Source organism: Ixodes scapularis, unplaced genomic scaffold (genome assembly GCF_016920785.2).
Source record: "Ixodes scapularis isolate PalLabHiFi unplaced genomic scaffold, ASM1692078v2 ptg003260l_1__unscaffolded, whole genome shotgun sequence".
Classification (NCBI taxonomy): domain Eukaryota; kingdom Metazoa; phylum Arthropoda; class Arachnida; order Ixodida; family Ixodidae; genus Ixodes; species Ixodes scapularis.
Window position 1 is genome coordinate 83,841 of NW_024610310.1, and position 16,084 is coordinate 99,924.

The 16,084-nt window shown below is 50.6% G+C and overlaps 1 protein-coding gene across 1 annotated transcript in view; it reads left to right on the forward strand.

The window, feature by feature from the left end:
- Positions 1-16,084, forward strand: part of LOC121834692 (kinesin-like protein KIF21B) — a 116,550-nt gene that overhangs the window by 13,576 nt on the left and 86,890 nt on the right. The window lies entirely within an intron of this gene.

The window sequence follows — 16,084 nt, forward strand, 5'->3', positions numbered from 1 at the left end:
GGTTTAATGTCTCGCCAAAATGTAAGTAGCCGCGAGAGGTGTCGCAGCTTCCGATGCTCTTGTCCTTTGTACTCCTTTGTTCACCCGTCCTTTATACTCCTTCATCCAACGACTGATAGGTGGCTTCTCGCAATTAGCCAGCGCCGACCCTCGCGCCTTTTTTGAGGAAGTGGAGGGGTGCCTCAGTGGGAGTGAGGGTTGCGAGTTGGGCAGTCACTCACCTACTTCACTCTCACCCTTGAGGCCTGAGGTGAGGGTGAGTGAGTTCGTAGGCCTCGAAAACTCGCGAGTTTCAGGTTGAGAGGGACGTGAGCTCAGTGAGGTCGGGGAGTCCGGGTAGTCAGGGAGCGCTGGGGGAATGTAGGAGAGCAGATTTTTGGGGCGTGTAGCTTGCGCAGAACTCGACTGCCTCCCGAAGTTTTGCTCGGGCACCTGCTGCCACCGTTCATCTTCTAGATTTGTTTCGCACGTGTGTTCTTGGGAACGTGGTGTAGCTTTTTGGGCTTTCTCGATGCACAGGTGAGACGAGTGTGTGATGATCCGTTGCAGATGCCTTTTGCTTCGTCTAGCAGAAACGAACGAGAGTTGTCTCAACTAGATTTGATCCGAAAGTATTGCCATTATGTACATTTTTGAGGCTGTCCTCATTGAGTTGATGCTCGATGAGGAATACGAGTTCCTGTTCGCAATGCAAGAAAACTCTTTCGACTCTATTTCTGATGGAAAGTGCCGTCAACGCTACATACCGACTGCGTCAGCCAAGTAGTGGCAAAAGCGTGACATTTGCAATGTTTGTTGCCTTTCTGTTGGAATGGTCATAATAATCTAGGGTTGAGAATTCCGCTTTATTTTGTGCGTTTGCCTGACTTACTATACAGTGCTTTAGTTTCCAGCATAAGATTGGGCAACAGGCACAGCGGTGGTGGATCGCCATCAATGACAGTATACAGTTGCTTCATAGGCTACTTTCTTTGCTCACTTTTTCTATTCTCCGGGAGCTCAGAGTAGTCTATAGGCCGGAGAACTCGGCAATTGAGTTCAGTCCTGGGGGTTGCCCGGTTCGGTGAATTTTCGTACTTCTGACCAAATGTGGGGGTTTGACGTCTTAAATAGATTGGCCGGACTGTCGCACAAAAGTTTCTAGTTTTGTAAAAAAATAGGTTGTACAGTAGCGTGTTTCTGTAAAACAACTTCCCACATTTATACAAAATAGTAAACAAAAAAATGTTTTTGAATGTAACAAAATATGTTAATTCGGGAAAAATTTTGATATGCAGGGATTTGCCTCAAAATTGGCTAGACACATTGATCTGAACTAGCGTAAAATACCGCGGAAGCAACGACTTGGTTGAAGTGCCCACTCGAGTCGCCCAACGTTCCCAGAGTACGGAATTTTATTCCCTCCGCTTAGTGGAAGTCAATCCCCGGAAAATGCAGTTCTGAATGGCTGGTTTAACCCGTGCGGGAAGTTATCAGCATCGACGAGTTAAGACCGAATGAAAGGTGCGTCAATTTTTTTTGGAATTTTTTTATATCGAGTAGCCGCTTATCTGGTTTGCAAAAGAAGATTGCCGCCTCGTTTGCTCGCTCGGGTTGCTCTGGTAATGCGTTTCAAACTCGATACCTCTGACACTAAGCCTAACATTTGACTTGGGTGTGTTTCGAGGCGAGAGAGAGACAGCGAGGAGCAAGTCACGCACTGCTCGCGACGAAGGAAAGATCTTTACTAAAAACAAACCAGCATCACCACAGGCCAGCAACTTTGATTGAAGAGCTTGCATGAGAAGGAATGTTACGCTGTACCGCATAGGGCAGCGCTATGTTGGGGATTGCGACTGCTGCGGCGCAATAGGGTTCTGAAGCGAACTCTGGGAACATTCAGGGACCCTGGCGTCTACTATTAACATTTCCAAAACTTGTCAATTCTGCAAATTATGGGTTAACTGCCCGATTCGACCGGGCCCCCGTCTAGATTAACACAACTTTCGGTGAAATGTGGGGTGGGCGCTTTCCGGGTATTTTATGATCGTTTCATTCAAATTTTTAATTTGATCCGAGCAGTGGCAACACTGAAAATGGCACTTGAGATGTCGTAATATACACCAACTCATGTTTACAAACAAACCGGAGCGCCTCTAGCGAACGCCACCCGCGCCGGGCATGCGCAATGGAGTGTGGGCAAGAAGCTCACCGTCGCCCATAAACAAACCATTGAAATGCGATGTTGTCGGCGTCGGTGTGAGTCTCCTTGCCCTTTTTTGCGTTCGAATTGTCGATCCTACGTCTTCGTGGCAATGTCTGACTACTTGAGTGGCCTCACCAAAATTACCGAGGCTCGTTACACCGCAAAACTTCGCGTGAATAATGTGACAGGCGGCGATTCATTCCACGTGGACGCCGCAGAATGTGCGCTAAGCCTCATTCGCATAATGAGATTACTCTTACAATTTTCAGTTGCGACGTCGCTCGCGCTGCAAAAGCGTGAGCCGTAGTTGAGATGGTAGACGTCGATACTGAATATCGCAAGCAGGATCGGACCAAGTGAATCAGGCATAACATGTCGGTGATGGCCACTATTAACAATGATCAATATTTCCTTGTATCTACAGTTTACATCGAGCCGCCTTACCAACCATCGAACTTAAGTCTTTTGGGGCCTGCACTTACTTCTTATTGCAAGTACCGGGCCCACGTTTGGTCTACGGGCCGGTGTCGTCTAAAAGAGCAGACGACAAGGAGAAGCGTTTAAAAGAGCAGACAACAATTCAATCGATCAGGCGGCTGTTAGAAGTTGAAGATGCACTGAACGTAGTCCCCCGGTGGTCCGTACAACTTGACGGTTTTCCGGCGTTCATGTTGGAACAAACGTAGAAGTTTGGGCTAGTTGGTATTTCATGATTAAAAATTAAAACAGCGTAAGGACACGGGCAAGAACAAGAAGGTAGACGAACAAGGCGCTGTTCGTCTACCTTCTTGTTGTTGTCCGTGTCCTTGCGCAGTTTTAATTTTTTTATGTTGGAACAAAACAAAAAAATCTGACGACAACAAGTATCCGTGAATTCAACCGAAAGTGCTTCCTGCCCAAGCAATCGCGGTCCGACGGCGTCTGGTTTTTCATTTTCACGGCACATATCCACGTTCTCGGACGAGCCGAGCGCATGAAAACTAACCTTCAAACTCTTCTCGACTTATTTGGTTTGGCCCCAGTCGCGGCGTTTTGACGAGAAGGCAGGCTTTTGTCCGGTTCCTTTCAAAACAACGCAGGAATACACGTCTCGGACAGCCCCAGACCGGAAGTGCGCCCGACGCGCCACCACCGCGCCGTGACGTAACAGAGATTATATACTTTGCAGGTTACCCGTATAGTCATTTCCTTGATCTCTGTTCCGAATATTTTTAGAGCGCAGCTCTTAGGGGCCCGTTTCCAGCCTGAGCGGCGTCGGCGTCGCCGTTGGCGTCGCCGTTGGCGTCGCCGTAGGCGTAACCGCGCCCCTCCCTCTCCTCCTCCTTTCCTCCTCCTCCTTCCCCTCCTCCTTCTCCCCCTCCTTCTCCTCCTCGTCCCCTCATTGTGTAGTATGGTCCGGGCGGGTCACGTGACCTCGGGGGGAGGGGGTCACATGACCCGTTTCCAGCCTGTGCGGCGTCGGCGTTGGCGTCGGCGTCGCCCCTCCCCCTCCGCTCCTCCATCTCCCCCTCCTCCCCCGCCAAGGTCACGTGACCCCGGGGGAATGACTCCCCTTCCCCCGCCGGTCACGTGACGGCCCGCCCAAGGTCATGTTATCCCGTCCCCTCGAGGTCACGTGACCCCCCGGACCTCTGCCCTCCTCCTCCTCCCCTCATTGTCTAGTATGATCCGGGGGGGTCACGTGACCTCGGGGGAGGGGTAAAGGAGAGGGAGGGGGAGCAGGAGGGGAGGAGGACTAGCAGGCATGATCACGAGGGAGGAGGAGGAATACACCCTCCACTCCTCCTCCTCAAGAGCTGCGCTCCGACTCGGCGTTACAGGAAGTTGCAAACTGCTTTCGCTTTTTTTGGCATCTTGTTAGTAGACCAACTCAGATTACCGATAGTATGGCTGCTGCGTTGGATTTAGTTCTTTCCACTGACATAACCCTCTTACCAGGAATTAGCGGTGGTTGCACTCTTCAACTTGCACACGCCCAAGTGTATGTCTAGAATAGAACTAATGCTACGCTATTTCGTGATATATATGTCGACACAATGAATAACAGTTGGCAACCTTCTGGATGAGTTCCTGCTTACTTTTTCAGAGCGTCCGGATGAAACTAATTAGAACTTGATTAAAACTAAACTCTAATTACTTTATTCATTCCATCTTTTTTTTTCTAAACCCCAGTCTCCTTGGTTTAAGGGGGGAACACTGGTGTTGGAGCTTTTTTTCTTATTTTACGACCAAACCGAATGAAATTGTACAAGCTTGTTCAGTTTTTAGTACTGATTTCATATATCTGGTAACTTTCTCAGTCAGAAGAATTGTTCTCAAGCTAATTAAAACTTGCCTGCCTTTGTTTGGAGGAACGATAGGAAAAAAACTGCTCAACAAAATATCCTTTTTAACAGATGGTTAGATACTACGAAGTGTAGAGAATACAATGTTGGAAGTACTTTTAGAAGATAACTGCAAAGAAAAAAAAAGCTTCTTTTAAACAGCTTAATTGGGACAAGCATGTCAAGAAACAATTTTTCCGTGAGAAAAAAAGTTTTTTAGAGCAACATTTTTTGCGTGAGACTAATTTTAGTTTGCGGCTCTTCCGTCCGTTTTAAATCGCGCGCCACGAAGTTGGGATTCTGTGACGTTTATACCAATCGGCTGCTATACTTCTCATTGGCTAAGAGTTTGATTGACAGCTTAAAAAATAAAAAAGCACTATGTTCACTACGTAAAAAATGGTCTCAGTTCATGCATCTGTGGGCAGGTACGAAATCTTGCACAAATTTATTCACACCGCACGATGAGCGCAACACGTCGCTGTGCAAACGCAGTCCAACAACACGAAGCATAAAAACTGCAGATTTAGGAGAACAGTTCGGAGTCCATTGTTCAATTAAAAGGACGTAATTTTGTTGAAAACGCCCGCAGCTTTTTATTCACGGTATGCGTCGGGAATCTTCCACATTTTGCAGCGGAACGAGGGAAGATTTACTTTTAGAAACGCTTGCTGCGTCCTCCCGGACCAGTTTTACTGGATCAGCTGACGACGACGGGACTGAACTCGTTGAACTTGAACCCCACAACAACCAATTTGCGCTCCGTGTTAGTGTAGGTGTCTACTTCCAAGCACCGCAGCACATACACCACGAACGTTTCAGCTCTTTGTCGCTTCGCAGTGTTGCACCAAACCGAACGAGATCACCGAAGTCAACGCAGCGCTGTCGTGAACCTTGGCTTCTGGTTGCGCACTCATGGACCCTGTGACTCCCTTCGCTTTCAGAGCACACACAACGATTACGAATCGGGAACATCACAGGGGCTTTCTCCGGTCACGTCTTCGCTATGTGCTCGCAAACCGCGTAGCGTCTGGTGTCCCGTGAAACCACAACAATACCGGCGCCATGTTTAACGTGCATTGTTGCCAGATCTTACCGCAAGTCGAGACGCTGCGTCGTTCAACTCCGCAACGCATGGAGAGTGAGGGGCAGGGCGTACTTCTCCGTGGGGGTCGAAAGAGCGGGAATTTCAAATCTGGAGAGGTTCTGACTCTGACTAAATTACGTCCTGTGGCGTAAATATTGCTAGAAAAAAATATTTTTTCCGCGGAAATTTTGTTTTGTGACATGTTTGTCCCAATTAGACTGTTTAAAAAAAAAACACTTTCTTTTCTGTGCAGTTACCCTTTAAGATAAAGACAATATTAGTGATTTTACCACACATTAACGGGAAACTGAAGCGGTTTTGTATTTGAGAAAAAACACTTCGCTGGCCTTCATCCTACCTCCAGGATCAGGAATATTGAGATTATTTTTCAATTTGGTGGACGGAGGCTTCGGAAATTAATTTTTAAAGTACCGCCGAAGCCCTTCCTTCCCGGGGCGTGACGTCACACTAGGAGTTTTCGGAATCTCTGCTCGGGCCCATCTTCAGCGCCTGTCAAAGCTATGCACGCAAACTCTCGCTAATTTCAAAAAGGTCAGAAAGAGACGTCACGACTGCCTTCCGTGCGGAAAAATATACCTGTCAACCATAGTTTTGTTTAACCCGAGACTGGGGTACGAGAAGAAAAGAGGCCACAAGGAGGTGACGTCTCAAACACAGCTAAGGATTTTATTCCATCGTATGCACTTTTATACACACCACGTCCACACACCACCAACCAAGTCGACCAATGACAACATAACACCCGGAATACACTAAGCCAAACATAGGCCCAAAACATTACAAAAGAAAAATCTTTCAGCCAGACAAAAGGACAAGATAAGCCTCCGACTACACAAAGTCAACAAAGAACCGTTAAAAGGTTTTTTCAAACCCGCAAACACACGGAACCAAAGGGAAAGAGGGCATACAAGACCTAATTACACAAAGCCAAGCAACCAACCATTAAACTAGCCGGTACTTAATCACCTTAAATTAAAAAAAAACAAAAAAAAAACGGCAATCGGTCATTTTAACCCGCACTACACATTGAAGGAAAGCGGAAGAGGGTAACCATGAACCAAAATACACAAAGGGGAGAATGCAAAAGTTCCAACCTCAACTACACACGAAAGAAGTAACAAGGAATACCAGAACAAACAATATGTCCTGCACCTGTACTGCATCTTTGTAGGCAGCGCACAAAATGCTTAATAGCTTAAAAAACAAAAAAAAAACAAAAAAAAACGGGGGTTTACATTTTGAGGAATTTTCTTGAGCTTTCTCGTAGATGCATTGATGACTGGATAATACAATTTCCCATCGACTTAATTCGGACTGTTTCCTTCACTACCCTTTTTATCTCATTTTCCTCTCGATGTATTACCTCCGTTTCCGACCAAAACACCTTACAATTGTTGTACTCAGACACGTGCTTGGCGATCTCCGAGTTCGGTGCCCCGTTTTTTACATTTCTTTTATGCTCGGTCAGTCTGTCATTCACGCACCGCGAAGTTTGCCCCACATATCTAAAACCACATGCTAAGGGTATCTCATAGACTACACCTCCTTTGCAAGCCACTGACCTGTCCTGATGTTGCCTTCTGCATTCCTTTGGGGGTGCAAAGAACGGAGTCATCCTGTTTAATTTGTAATCAGATGAAAACACTACGTCAACTCCAAATCTACGAGCACTCGCTTTAAGGTTATGCGAAACACTTAGGTAGTACGGGACTACGGCAACCTTTTTACTTTCTCTCGTTGTTCCATTTCTCTCGCCGAAACTTGGGGAGAGCTGCCTCGTGATGAAAACTTTATCATAACCCGCATCCTCTAACCTCACCCACTGCCTTTTGAGGGCTTGGCCTACATAATAAAGACATGACTTCTTTAGAGCGTTTCCGATTATTGATTTGACCACCCCAGCCTTCACAGTCTTTGAATGGCAGCTTCTTCTACTTAAAACTGGCTTTGCCGATTCTTTTCCGTACTCCCAGCACACTCCTTCTTGCACGTGAATACGTAAATCTAAAAACTGCAAAACTCCTCTGTCTGGCCCTTCAACAGTAAAGGTAAGTTCCGGTGCTGAGGCTCTCACCAAACTCTCTATTGCTCCCGTATCCTTCCCATGAAAGCTCATGACCACAATGTCATCAACATACCTTCTCACTAAAACTTCACCCGACCCCCAAACTGCCAGCCTTTCCGAGATCGCGTTATCCAAAGAGTTTAAATAAATTTCTGCCAAAATAGGTGCCACCGCAGACCCAATACACACACCCTTCTTTTGAATCCACGTGCGTTCCTTGAACTCCACTTAAAGCCACGGTAGTGTAGTTCAAGCGCATACGATGGAATAAAATCCTTAGCTGTGTTTGAGACGTCGCCTCCTTGTGGCCTCTTTTCTTCTCGTCCCCTTTTCCGAAATACCCCAGTCTCGGGTTAAACAAAACTATGGTTAACTTCCAGCAGCTCGCCTGCACCCTTACAATTTTTTCAATACCTGTCAAGCTTGCCATTGCACGGGCTGCCCACACGAGCGACACGCGCTTGGCAGCCCAAAGATCCTAGTATGACGTCACCACTGGTCGGAGGTTTTTCGCGTTTTCTCGCTTTTAGTTGCATCTTCAGGGAAAGGGAATGTGATACAGTATAGACCACTTACAACGTAACCACTTATAGTGCAGGACCGGGTAGAACGCTGCTTTTTTAAACTACCGGTTCGCCTTTCATAGAACTCCATGTAATTACATACCGCTTCAAATGCAGGCGCGCGAAGGGAAATACCGGTTATAGTGCGGTTTCTGCAACAGCCCGGCGACCGCACCGACTGACCGGCGCAGCGAGCACGCTTCCCTGTGCGACACTAGATAACGGCGTGAGCCGCAAGCGGCACTCGCGGGGCAAGGAAGTTGCTCGAAGAAGCGGGGAGAAGGGAAGAGAGTGGCTTCAGTTGCCATAGCGACGGAGGGACGCACGCATGTGTCGTTCACGTGCGTGCATCCCTCCACTGCGTTGGCAACGACAGACCAATCGCAGGTCGAGGAGAAGTGTTCGCGCGCGTTGCATGCCGGTCGCGGGCCAGCTGCTTCTATCCGCAAACATGGCGTCGGTTGTGATCGTCGACATAGACGGCGTGATGGAAGCTCGTCGTTCCGCGTAAAAGCGCTATCATTGACTGTGAATTTTCGTTATTTGTCGCTACGATAACCCAGCAGTACCATATAAAGGATGCGAATTTTCATGCGTTTTCATTGCCGGAGAAAAGTGATTATGGTTAGCAATCCTGAACGCTCGCAACGTACGTCCACAACCCGTGACGCCGATAAAAGGCTGCGCCACTAAAAAGTGGCTCATTTCTTTCAAGATGTGTGACACACTTGAGAGAGAAGTGTACTAGTCCGGTGAAATAAAGACTTTCCTCAAACTAAGCTTTAGTTTTCATCTAACATAAAATAAATTCTTTTACAAAGCTAAGTTGTCTGATGGCATGTATTTTGGCCTGAAAAATTGATGTTTTGGTTATAGCGCGGTACCGCTTATAGTGCGGGTTTTCGCGACTCCCGCTACATACATTATATGTGGTCTACAGTGTATTCAGATTCACGGAATAAAAATATGCCAGAATTCACCTCTAACTTGTTCTTTTTTTTTTTTTCAAGAAGTGTTTTAGCTTTCCTTTAAAGTCCATTGCTAAATGCATGGCTAGCAAGTAATAAAACAAAAGATCCAATAGAAAGTTTTCTAGAGTTGAATTAAAAAATCTGCTCTCAACGTTGTATGCTTCCCACATTTAGCTACACATTTCAATAAAGGTTATATTTGTATCTGCTCTAGATGCTGGGATATCCCTCCTGCGAATTTTCAACAAGTCCAAAAATTCTGTTTTGTGAAAACAATGTTTTAGAGTCAACTTCAACGCGCAGTCAGCCCGCATAGACATTGTCAATTGATTTATAGCTCAAATATTCATCTACAAAATTAGAAGTCTGGTGGGTTTATAAGAACGATAGCCATCGGCATTTTCAAAAGACTGCAGTTTTTGGCTCTGAAGACCCATGTCCCCCCTTAAAGGGCAACTCCGCTTCATTTTTGGTTTTGAAAAAAACAATGCAGCCCTCTTCAGTATCGCCTAGGAAGACCACACGTGAAAAGTTACGACGCAGTTCTGCCTAAATGTTTCTTAAACGGTCCGGCAAACTTCGCAACTCGCCAAGTCGCCAAAATCGGCTGACCGGAGCGGGCGAATTCAGGCGCAACCAACAGCGCAGTCAAGGCTACGGCATGGGCGGAGCCAACATTGAGCTAAACGTCATTATCATGGCCCCCTTTTGCTTGTTTTCACTTCTCCGGGCGAGCGTAGCGCATGACGTCAGCAACGTTGCCTCTCGTGGTTCAGCGGTGTCCACGTGATTGATGTAACACGCTTGCGCAGTGCGTTTCTTGGGAGCCGTCCGGCCGCCGGCCGTGATCCCGTCGTTACCAACGTCTTCCGGGTCACAACCGCCGTCGTCGTCTCACCGATTGTGATTATTGTCTCTCGGAGTTTCGTCCACACTACGGACACCACGTGCGCACACTTACGCCGCAGTTGTGCAGACGTCGTCGGATGCTGTAGACACCAAAACGTGGCGAAGAGTGCGGTGCAGACGACACTCGCGCCTGCCACACGCCCGCCCCAATCCCGCCCGTCGTTGGGCCCAGGATCACGTGACATCTCGTACCACGTGATGGCCATGTACTTGGCGACCCGAGGCCAATGTTGCCGGGCGGAGCCGAAATTTCGGTTTCAATTTCCGCTCATGTTTTAAAATGTATTTAAAAATATATATCTCATTTTTCGCGAAGCAAACTACGTAGTGTGTTTTACTTGGACCTTTTAATTTGAAAGCAATCATTATCCTGAAATCTTCGGAATTGAGCGGGGTTGCTCTTTAATGTCACACTGAAGCATCTTTCTAAAAAGAACCGCTCTTTCCACTCTGCCAAGCCATGTGCCCTCACTCCTCGTTGGGATGCTTGCAAAGAAGTTGTGGATACTTATCAGACAGCTGTGAAAGAGGCCAAAACAACCTTACCTTCTATGCTATCTGATAGCACTAAACAATTTTGGAATGTTTGCAATGGCCCCAATAATACTGTTCTTAAACTGACGGGATAACGGTGTAGATACTCTCACGAAGACAATTGATGGGGCAACGAAGACTGAAGCAAAATAAACGTTTAATGGGCAGACTTGTGCCCAAGACCAAATGGAAAAAGGCTAGCGTCGCAGGCGTGGATGGCAGCGGAACGGCAGGATCGATTGCTGGGGCGAGTCTGATTGCAGCTCGCAAGCGGACCCCTTATGCACATGCGAGTGCTTCTGGAACAATCGGCATAGAAAGTTTGGTGCGTAAAACATTCTCACCTCAAATAAGCAACCGGGCCTCGATGTCTTAAGATAACGGTGCAAGTATAGGGTGCGCTGTTATTTTGAGACATGGATAACCAACACGCCCAAGCTCCTGTTTTGTCCAGGGTACCAGAACGCGACATTGACAGAAATAACAAAAAGGTACTTCTGCTGCCAGGAATCAAACCGGGGCCATTTGCGTGAAGCAGAATAACCGTTGAGCGACGGAGGCGCTTGCTCAGAGACACGCGTGGCAGTATTCTGAACGATCACTGTGCATCCTTGCTAAGATAATTTTGTGAAAGTGTTTTCTAGTGTTGTTGTATCTGCCCCACTTTTTTGATTACGACTTCCTCCAATAGATTGGTTTTGATTATGACCGGATTGTTGACGGGACATTTTTAGATCAGTGATCTAAAACCGGGAATTGCCAGGAAAATTGGAATTTTCCTGGCAATTGGCATCTGCCCATCCTAATCGGCAGCTGCGCACTTGCCCCCCAAAAGAACCTGTAAGATATTGAATTGGCAGAAATACAGAGGCACTCTAAATAAACTTGCCGCACACCACGATGCACTCCTCTCTCGGGACATGGAGTGTGCGCTCAGGGCGGGGCGCGTCGATGTCCTCGTCACGCGACCCAATCCCGACCTGCGCTACCTGGAGCTTGGGGCCGAAACGAGGATTGCTCACCGAGCTGCCGCAACCAGAGGTCGGCATTTCAGGTCGCCCTCACTCACCCTCACCCTCACAGCCACACTCACCTAAGCCCCTCCCTCACCCTCACAGCTACACTCACCTTCAGCCCCTCACTCACCCTCACCCTCACAGTCACACCTACCTTCAGCCCTTCACTCACCCTCACTGAACCTCACGGCCCTCACGCACTCACGGCCCTCACGCACTCACGCACTCACGGCCCTCACGCACTCACGCACTCACGGCCCTCACGCACTCACGGCCCTCACGCACTCACGGCCCTCACGCACTCACGCACTCACGGCCCTCACGCACTCCCGGCCCTCACGCACTCACGGCCCTCACGCACTCACGGCCCTCACGCACTCACGCCCCTCACGCCCCTCACGCACTCACGCCCCTCACGCCCCTCACGCCCCTCACGCCCCTCACGGCCCTCACGCCACTCACGCCCCTCACGGCCCTCACGCCACTCACCGCCCTCACGGCCCTCACCGCCTTCACGCCACTCACCGCCCTCACGGCCCTCACCGCCTTCACGCCACTCACCGCCCTCACCGCCCTCACGGCCCTCACCGCCCTCACGGCCCTCACCGCCCTCACCGCCCTCACCGCCCTCACCGCCCTCACCGCCATCACCGCCCTCACCGCCCTCACGGCCCTCACCGCCCTCACGGCCCTCACCGCCCTCACGGCCCTCACCGCCCTCACGGCCCTCACCGCCCTCACGGCCCTCACCGTCCTCGCGGCCCTCGCGGCCCTCACGGCCCTCACCGTCCTCGCGGCCCTCGCGGCCCTCACCGCCCTCACGGCCCTCACGCCACTCACCGCCCCCACCGCCCTCACGCCACTCACCGCCTTCACGCCACTCACCGCCCTCACGCCACTCACCGCCCTCACGCCACTCACCGCCCTCACGCCACTCACCGCCCTCACGCCACTCACCGCCCTCACGCCACTCACCGCCCTCACGCCACTCACCGCCCTCACGCCACTCACCGCCCTCACGCCACTCACCGCCCTCAGGCCACTCACCGCCCTCAGGCCACTCACCGCCCTCAGGCCACTCACCGCCCTCAGGCCACTCACCGCCCTCAGGCCACTCACCGCCCTCAGGCCACTCACCGCCCTCAGGCCACTCACCGCCCTCAGGCCACTCACCGCCCTCACGACACTCACCGCCCTCACGACACTCACCGCCCTCACGACACTCACCGCCCTCACGACACTCACCGCCCTCACGACACTCACCGCCCTCACGACACTCATCGCCCTCACGACACTCATCGCCCTCACGCCACTCATCGCCCTCACGCCACTCACCGCCCTCACGCCACTCACCGCCCTCACGCCACTCACCGCCCTCACGCGCCTCACCGCCCTCACGCGCCTCACACTCCTCACGCCCCTCACGCACTGATGGCCCTCACGCCACTCAGGCCAGCTTCATATGGCGCAATTTCGCCCAGAAACTTTACGTCGCAACACCAGCAACACGGGCCGCACGCGATCACACGCAGCAACCAATTGCTGCAATTTGCCATCGTCATCATAAAATTTTATTTTAGAGCGCAGCTCTTAGGGGCCCGTTTCCGGCTTGAGCGGCGTCGGCGTCGGCGTCGCCGTCGCCGTCGGCGTCGGCGTAACCGCGCGGTGCATCATGGGAAATGTCCTATAATGCACCGCGCGAGCCCCCCACCGGGGTCACGTGACTTCGTGGGGGGCACGTGACCCCCCGAGGTCACGTGACCCCCGAAGTCACGTGACTCTCCTGAGGTCACGTGACTCCCCTGAGGTCACGTGACCCCCTCCTCGAGGTCACGTGACCCCCCGAGGTCACGTGACCCCCCGAGGTCACGTGACCCCCGCCGATGTCGCGGGACCCCCCGATGACGTCATCGACACTGATGACGTCACCGGCATCCACATAGTCATCGTCATCATCACTGATGACGTCATCATCAGTGATGATGACGATGACGATGCGGATGCCGGTGACGTCATCAGTGATGATGACGATGACGATGTGGATGCCGGTAACGTCATCAGTGACGATGACGATGTGGATGCCGGTGACGTCATCAGTGATAATGACGATGACGATGTGGATGCTGGTGACGTCATCAGTGATGATGACGTCATCAGTGATGATGACGATGACGATGTGGATGCCGGTGACGTCATCAGTGATGACGATGACGATGTGGATGCCGGTGACGTCATCAGTGATGATGACGATGACGATGTGGATGCCGGTGACGTTACCAACATCCGCATCGTCATCGTCATCATCACTGATGACGTCATCAGTGACGTCACTGATGTCGTCACCGCCATCCGCATCGTCATCGTCATCATCACTGATGACGTCGTCAGCGACGTCACTGATGACGTCACCGACGTTCGCATCGTAATCGTCATCATCACTGGTGAAGTCATCAGTGACGTCACTAATGACGTCATCGGTAGCCGCATCGTCATCGTCACTGATGACATCATCAGTGACGTCAGTGATGACATCATCGGCATTGGGGTCACGTGACCCCCAAGGTCACGTGACCCCCCAAGGTCAAGTGATCCCCCCCCTGGTTAGTCTAACCCCCCCCCAGTGCCCTTCCCTCCTCCTCCTCAAGAGCTGCGCTCTAATTCGGCGTTACAGGGAGTTGTAAGCGGCTTTCACTTTTTCTTGCACTATTTAGACACGATTACGCATTATAAACCTGCTTTTATGCATTTAAATCTCGTTAAGAATATTAATGCACCTTTCTGAAACAGTTTATTTAAAAAAAAACGATCGATTTGAAACCAGAACCAAGTCTTTTGGTGTCATCATCGCCGGCACGAGGTATCACGTGAAAATTTCGCGTCCCTCATTGGATGCAGCCGCTTCAAACGCATTCGAATTGTTCCGAGTTGCTTGCTTATTTCGAGCGGACCCGATCTCAGCAATTCGTGTCGATCTAGGGAAAGCTAGAAAACAACCCGCCATTATCACCAAAATTGCTGAGAAAGATGCTCGATCTGAAGGGGGCCTCACGCACTCACCGCTCCCACGCACTCATGGCCCTCACACCACGTCATGCACTCACCGCCCTCATGGCCCTCACGGCCCTCGCGCCTCTCATGCCACTCACTGCCCTCACGCACTCATGGCCCTCACACCCCTCACGCACTCATCGCCCTCACACCACTCACTCACTCATGGCCCTCACGCCACTCACCGCCCTCACGCCACTCACCGCCCTCACGCCACTCACCGCCCTCACGCCCCTTACGCACTCATACCCCTCACCGCCCTCACCGCCCTCACGGCCCTCATGGCCCTCACGGCCCTCATGGCCCTTACGGCCCTCATGGCCCTCACGGCCCTCACGGCCCTCACCACCCTCACGGCCCTCACCGCCCTCACGGCCCTCACCGCCCTCACGGCCCTCACCGCCCTCACGGCACTCACCGCCCTCACAGCCCTCACGGCCCTCACTCACTATTACACTCATGAATTTTCCTGGTTCTGAAACTCACTCACCCTCACCTCACCTGTGAAGATGAGGGTGAGTGAGGGTGAGTGAGGGCCCTCATGAGTGAGGTTTGCCGAGGTATGGCCGCAAGACGTCCCGTCGTGCAAGCGCCTCGCCTCATTGTTGCCACAAAACATCTAGTTTTCATCAGAAATCAAACATATTTAAGGTTTGAGTGCACAACTTTCTATCTTGGTTTTCTGGGGCCCTAATCTGGAGACTTGGCGAAAAAGTCGGCGAGAAGTCTGGCGGCTGCGCTTGGCCGACGCCGCACTTGACTTTGGCGCCGGCCAATCAGAACCGTCAGATTTCTCGCCGTCTTTCGCGCCAAGTGTCCAGATTAGGGCCCCTGTTCTATTTTGTTGTCCCAGAAGACAACACTAAAATAGTATTTCGTCGTGTTAAAATTGTTTACTTACACCATGATTGACGCAAACATTATCTGTGAGCCCGCGGCAAGTTTGGGACCGGAATCGCAACAAACATATCGCCTAAATGCCATTTTGAGATTTTGTCTGGCAGGTCCCATCTTGAATGTCATTTGGCATAAATGCCATTTTAGGTGCCGTCTGCCAGGGGTAACACAGAGGCAAAAACTGAAGAATAGCTTTTCTAGCCACGTTTCAGTAAGGCAAACGATGAATTACCTGTAACTCCGGACAAGAACTCGGATGACTTTGTCCTATGACCACAAACATTCTGGTAAGAGAGAGTGAGTGCGCTCCATGCTACCTGATTAGCCCAACTATTTTTGAACTTGGCGCTACAAGTTTTGCCAAAGTCCAACTCGGTTTAACTCGATATTGGCAAGTTCCTAATCGCGAGTAAATTGGCATAATGGAAATGTCGTAGTTGGTTGGTAGCAGTTGTTTTCTTGGT